Genomic DNA, 6535 nt, shown 5'->3' with positions numbered 1-6535 from the left:
TCAATCAATCAATCAATCAATAAAAAAAAATAGACTTTGTTTGTTGTACATCTTTCTTTTACTTCATTTTACTACTAATTAATTTTTATTTTATTTTACAAATGTAATTGTCTGCAATAATTTGGGGTGAGGGAACTGCTCCTTCACCACAGTTGGAGAAACACTTACCTAATGCCCAGCTCATATTTAAATTTTTCCAGTTGTTCCCAATACTTTCCCAACACTTTTTTATTTTTTTGGAGATAAAGTTTTGCTCTGTTGCCCCAAGTAGGTGCAGTGGCATCATCATAGCTCACTGCAACCTCGAAGTCCTAGGCTCAAGCAATCCTCCTGCCTCAGCCACCTGAGTAGCTGGGATTACAGGCTCAAGCCAGTGTGCCTGGCTAATTTTTCTATTTTTAGCAGAGATGAGGGGTCTCACTCTTGCTCGCTCAGGCTGGTCTCAAACTCCTGACCTCAAGCAATCCTCCCACCCTGGCCTCCCAGAGTGCTAGGATTACAGGTGTGAGCCACCGTGCCCAGCCTCAATATGTTTTTTATAGTTGGTTTGGTCAAACTATTTGATTATATTAATAATATCTCTTACGACTCCTATAATTTGGAAAATCCTCCTCTCCTACCTTCTCTTTTTCATGCCTGAAAAAACTAGGTCAATTGTCTTGTAAAATTACCTTCCCCCAACCACCCTATGCTTGTTTGTTTGATTGCTTTCTCAATATTTTTTCCCAACCGTGGCTTGCTTTTTTTATTTTCTTAACAGTGTCTCTTGAAAAGAAAAAGATTTTAATTTTGATAAAATCCAATTTGTTGATTTTTTTCTTTTATAGTTTGTTATTTTTGAGTTGTACTTAAGATAGCCACAGGAAAAAATAAATAAATAAATAAACATTTAACCTTATACCATACACAAAAAACTTGAAATGAATACCAGATCTAAATGTAAGATTTGAGAGCTATCAAAAACATTGTTGTAACTCACTCCATGAACCCCTACATGTTTTTTATAATCCTTTCCCTTAACTAACTACTTGACCCTTTTAGTTGTTTCCCAGAAATGATGGGCTTGAATTCCTGGCTTCAAGTTATCCTCTCACCTCGGCCTCCCAAAGTGCTTGGATTACAGGCATGAGCCACCACACCTGGCCTGAAATGATAGATTTTCTACAAGACAGACGAGTTGAGATTCTGAAGTCCCCAGGGCAGAGTTCCTGATGCCAAGATCCCCCATCCTCTACAACCTGCCCCCAATACATGAGACACACTGAGGCCTGCCCCAAGGCATGTGGCCCCTCCTTTAAAAGCCTATAATCTCCCTTACTCTGGGAGATGGATTTGAGGCAGCTTCTCTAGTTCTCCCCTCCGATAAGACGTCTACTGTATTAAAGATTCCTTTCTTCCTTGGCAATCTTCTCCTTGTCTCAATAATTGGATCTTTTTGCAACGAGTAACTGGACCTAGACAGAAATCCTCTTGTGGTTTCGACAACACTGTGATCCCAAGACATTTGGTGGTAGAAAACCCCCATACTCTTTCAGCAGTCCCTGCTGAAGGTGAGACATTTACTAAGGTTGATTTATGCAGTGCTTTCTTTAGCATTCCAGTAGACCTGGAGAGCCAATACTTGTTTGCCTTTACTTGGTACTGCTGCCAGTATAGCTGTCCCATCGTGCCCCAAGGTGGAGTGAGAGCCCCATCTATTTTTCTCAAATACTGAAATCTGACTTGGCTAATGTTATGGGGATTTACACTCATCCAATATGTGGGTGATCTCCTTTGCTCCTGAATATGCAAACTTATTTAAGAGATAGTATGCATCTCTTAAAATGATTGGCATCTAAGGGACATAAAGTTTCTAGAGAGAAGCTCCAATTTTTCCAGACATAGGTAAAATACTTAGGACATTTGATTTCTAAGGAAGGATTGCTCATAAACTTTATAGACAAAAGGTATCACTCCCCCACCCCCACTTTCTACCAGAGAGAACAAAGGTTAACCACTGAACACAACTTTAGACCTTCATGGGCCTAGAGATGGCCCATCTACATTAATAAACTTTACTCACTACCCTTTATTTGCCATTTATTTGCCTTTCCACAACTTGCCTACTCTAGAGACTCAAAGTCCTTTTCCTTTGTCTTTTCACTTCTCTAAAAATGTGCTATATAAGCTGAGATCCAAAGCCACTTCTTTGAGAACTATTCATTCCTTAGATGTCTGTCACGTATATTTGCAAATATACATGTTAATAGACATCTGTTTATTTTTCTCTCGTTAATCTGTCTTTTGTTATAGGGTCCATTGCATATAAGAACTTATGAGAGTTGAGCAAATAATTATTTTTCCTCCCCTACACATGATTGTGTATGTTGAAAAACCAATGGATTCTATTTTTTTTAAAAAAATGGAACTAAGTGAATTTAGCAAGATTGCAGAATACAAGATCAATAGTTGAAAATTTCTTGTGTTCCTATGTCGGTTGGCCCTCCCTATCCATGGAGTCTGCATTCATGGATTCAACCACAAACAGGTCAAAAATATTCAGGAAAAAAAATCCACAAAGTTCCAAAAAGCAAAACTTGAATTTGCCACATGCTGAGACTATGCTGAATCACATGAATGACGTGATGTTTAGGTGTTACCATTGGGCACTTGTCCCCAAGACTGCATCAGAAGAACGAGGACAAGTAGTTTGAGGAAAAGGAAAGAGTTTATCAATTTGCTGGCAACTGAAGAGGATGGAGACTCTTAAAGTGCCATCATCCCACCTATAAGCCGAAATATAGAACTTTGAAAGGGAGGGTTTTCAGCTTCAGGGTATTATTGTTTAACCACAGTTGATGGTTCTGATCGACTCCATCTCCAGATCAACACAGTTCCATTGAGCCATCTCCTGGACCCATAGATTTAACACAGTCCTAATCAAAATCCCAGTAGGCTCTTTTGATACACTGATTCTAATATTTATATGGAAATGCAAAGGAATTGAATAGCCAAAACCATTTTGAAAAAGAATATAGTTGGAGTTCTTACACCACTTGAGTTTGAGAATTACTGTAAAGTTATATAATCAAGACTATGATACTGCCTTAAGGCTAGGTTAATATCAGTGGAGCAGAATAGAGAATCCAGCAATAGACCCACGGTGCCAAGTCAATTCAGTAGAGAAAGGAAAGTCATTTTAGCAAATGGCACTGAAGCAATTGAATATGGGTATCAAAAAATTAAATCTTAACTCTTACCTCACTCCATGCACATAAACTAATTCAAGATGGATAATAGGCCACATGATAAAAGCTGAAACCATAAAGCTTTTAAAACTGTACTGTTCCATACCGTAGCCACTAGCTATGAGCACTTGAAATATGGTTAGTACAAATTGAGATGGGCCACAAAAGTAAACTAGACACTGAATTTCAAAGACTCTGTATGGAAGAAAAATAATGTAAAAATCTCATTAATCATTTTGTATTGATTACATATTGAAATGATAATGTGTTAGATATATTGGGTTGAATAAAATATCTTATTAAAATCAATTCATCCATTTTGTTTTACTTTTTTTTAATGGGGCCACTAGCAGATTTAAAATTATGTATATAGATAGGGTCTATGAGCCATGACACTCCAGTAGTGATGAGCATGTCTAATGCAGAAATTTTGGTTTCTAATATCACTCTTCAATAAAAGGAATCAAGGCTCCTTGGAGAAGTAGGTGATTCTAAGACTGGGATAGGAGATATACAAGATGAGCCTGGAGCAGCATCTTGCAGCACCAGAAAGTAAGAAAGTGCTCAAAACAAACAAACAAACAAACAAAACAGCAAACAAACAAATCTACATCAATTGGCCAGGCATAGTGGCTCATGCCTGTAATCCTAGCAGTCTGGGAGGCTGAGGTGGGAGGATCGGTTGAGCTCAGGAGTTTGAGACCAGCCTGAGCAAGAGCGAGACCCTCATCTCTACTAAAAATACAAAAAATTAGCCGGGCATGGTGGCGCATGCCTGTAGTCCCAGCTACTCCGGAGGCTGAGGCAGGAGAATCACTTGAGCCCAGGAGTTTGAGGTTGCTGTGAGCTAGGCTGACGCCACGGCACTCTAGCCCAGGTAACAGAGTGAGACTCTGTATGGAAAAAAAAAAAATCTACATCAATGGGGACACAAAAGCCAACTGAAAGAGCTCCCAATGGCCAAAGCGGGAACAGAATGGGGGAGGAATGACTGCCATAAGGCAACCAGCAGTATTTGTTACTCTGTGTCATAACTTGGATTATGTTTGATATAAAACTTCTCCCACTGGATATCTGAACATTTATTGAGCTCCTATGATGTGCTGGTGCTGAGACTATGATGGTGAACAAAGCATGGTCCCTGCCCTCAGGATTCATGGGGAATTAGGAGCTCTGGTGGAGAGAAGTGGTACTAAGGTAAGTAGGAAAGAAAAACTCAAGAGGTGAGGAGGTTAGGGGAAAGCATGTCCAAGGCAGTAAAATAGAGATAGTTTGAGCATTCATGAAGCTTTGGGGCCTTCCAAATCAGGAACCAGGCCACCTTTCCTCAGCATGCACACACAAGGTTGTCCTGAGGTGGCAATATAACTCTCACTACAAAATGATGACCTAATCTTTTATAGTACCAATAGATATTATCATCTTTAATTATAGACAAAGGTTCAGTGAAAGGAGTTTTGTAGTCTTTTGTAGAACTCTAGATGTTGTATGTTTTTATGGGGGCTGCCTGGGATTCACTTTACTGCTTCTGAGGCTGTTCTTTACACTTCAAAAAAAATTATTCTGACTATTCATATCATCATTAAGGGAGAAAAGGTAGGGAAGATAGGCCTACACTTGTGAATTCTTACAAAGTTTATACTGGAGCAGCAGCGACACAAGATGGCAGCCACCACGGGCTCGAGTGTAAAAGCCCCTCACAATTTCTGACTGTTGGAAGAATTCGAAGAAGGCCAGAAAGGAGTAGGAGATGGCACAGTTAGCTGGGGTCTAGAAGATGACGAAGACATGACACTTAAAAGATGGACAGGGATGATAATTGGGCCCCCAAGAACAATTTATGAAAACCAAAGATACAGCCTCAAAATAGAACATGGGCCTGAATACCCGGAAGTGTCCCCTTTTGTAAGATTTGTAACAAAAACTAATATGAGCAGAGTTAACAGTTCTAATGGAGTGGTGGACCCGAGAGCCATATCAGTGCTAGCAACACGGCAGAAATCATATAACATCAAAGTTGTCCTGCAAGAGCTTTGGCAACTAATGATATCTAAAGAAAATATGAAACTCCCTCAGCCGCCTGAAGGACAGTGTTACAGCAATTAATCAAAAAGAAAACCACAGTCCCTTCCCTTTCCTCTTCATTTTATTTAAGCAGTCTTCATTTTCCATAGTAGTAAATTTTCTAGATACCTCTTGTAGACTTCAAAGTACTGGAAAGGAAGCTCCCATTAAAAGGCAATTTATCTTAAGATACTGTAAATGGTGCTAATTTTTTGTCAATTTGAAATATTTAAGTTGTGCTATAACAAGTCATCCTGTCAGGTATAACCACTGTCCATGTAGTTGAACTTCTGGGATCGGGAAAGTATATTTAACTGGCTCCCATCATAACTGGTGGGGCATGTCTAACTCAACTGTGAAGACACATCACACCATCACCGTGCTGCTGATTACATGGCCTGGGTGTCAGCCTTCTCCCCTTCCCTCTCTCCCGCCTCTTTCCCTCCCTGCAACAGCCCTCCAGCTTGGGGCTTGTTAGAGAAGATGTGAAGGTTTCAGGTCTCAGCCTGTGGGAATACTGTTGGGTGTGTGGGGTACTTTTCCTGCATCCCTGGATTCTTTTTTAAGTTTTAAATGATCCCCCCTTCCAAGACATCATCCCCTCCCAATTCTCCTCCACTCCTGCCCTTGGATGAAGCGTAGATTGTAACCCCTTCGCTCCCCTCTGAGATTGGCCTTCAGTGGGGAATTCAGGGCTTCCCCCATATCTGGTCTCTCCCATCCTTATGGAGGAGTGCTGCCTTCTCTCTCCTTCTCAAGTCCATCTTCGCACTGTCAGCGCCCTACACCTTCCACTACACTTCTGTGCTTTGGCCAGAAGCCATCAGGTGAGGTTGGAAAGAGTCTCTGACCTCCCTCGTTTAGTTTGAGAACTGCATTTATTCACGCCACCAGCCTAGGAAATGAATATGGGGTCCTCAGCCCTGCCATCGCCTGCTGTCATCATCAGCTGGTGCATTTTTTTTAGCTCTGGTTTTGATAAGGGGAAAAGAACAGTCACCAGGGTTACTCAGACCTGCCAGCTCTCAGAGTCCTTGGTGGTTAAACTTGGAGAAAGCCCACATGATCCCTCTGAATTGTTTTCTTTTCCTGTCTTTGCTTTTGCTTTTCAAAATTGAAGAAGTTTTAAACAGGGCTCTCATTTGTTCATCTCTGCAATCCATTGGAACAAAAATAACCTTGAATTTGGTGCACGCTTTGGTTTTGGCACTGCTGCTTCTCACGATCCTCAGCAGGGGATCCAG

General features: G+C 40.7%; 1 pseudogene; it reads left to right on the top strand.

Moving 5' to 3' along the window:
- Nucleotides 1-4889: 4889 nt before the first annotated feature.
- LOC123622708 lies at nt 4890-5333 on the top strand (annotated as a pseudogene).
- Nucleotides 5334-6535: the final 1202 nt, after the last annotated feature.

This window comes from Lemur catta, chromosome 1 (genome assembly GCF_020740605.2).
Source record: "Lemur catta isolate mLemCat1 chromosome 1, mLemCat1.pri, whole genome shotgun sequence".
Classification (NCBI taxonomy): domain Eukaryota; kingdom Metazoa; phylum Chordata; class Mammalia; order Primates; family Lemuridae; genus Lemur; species Lemur catta.
Note: the sequence above shows the minus strand (reverse complement) of the source record. Positions and strands in the feature narration are given on the sequence as shown.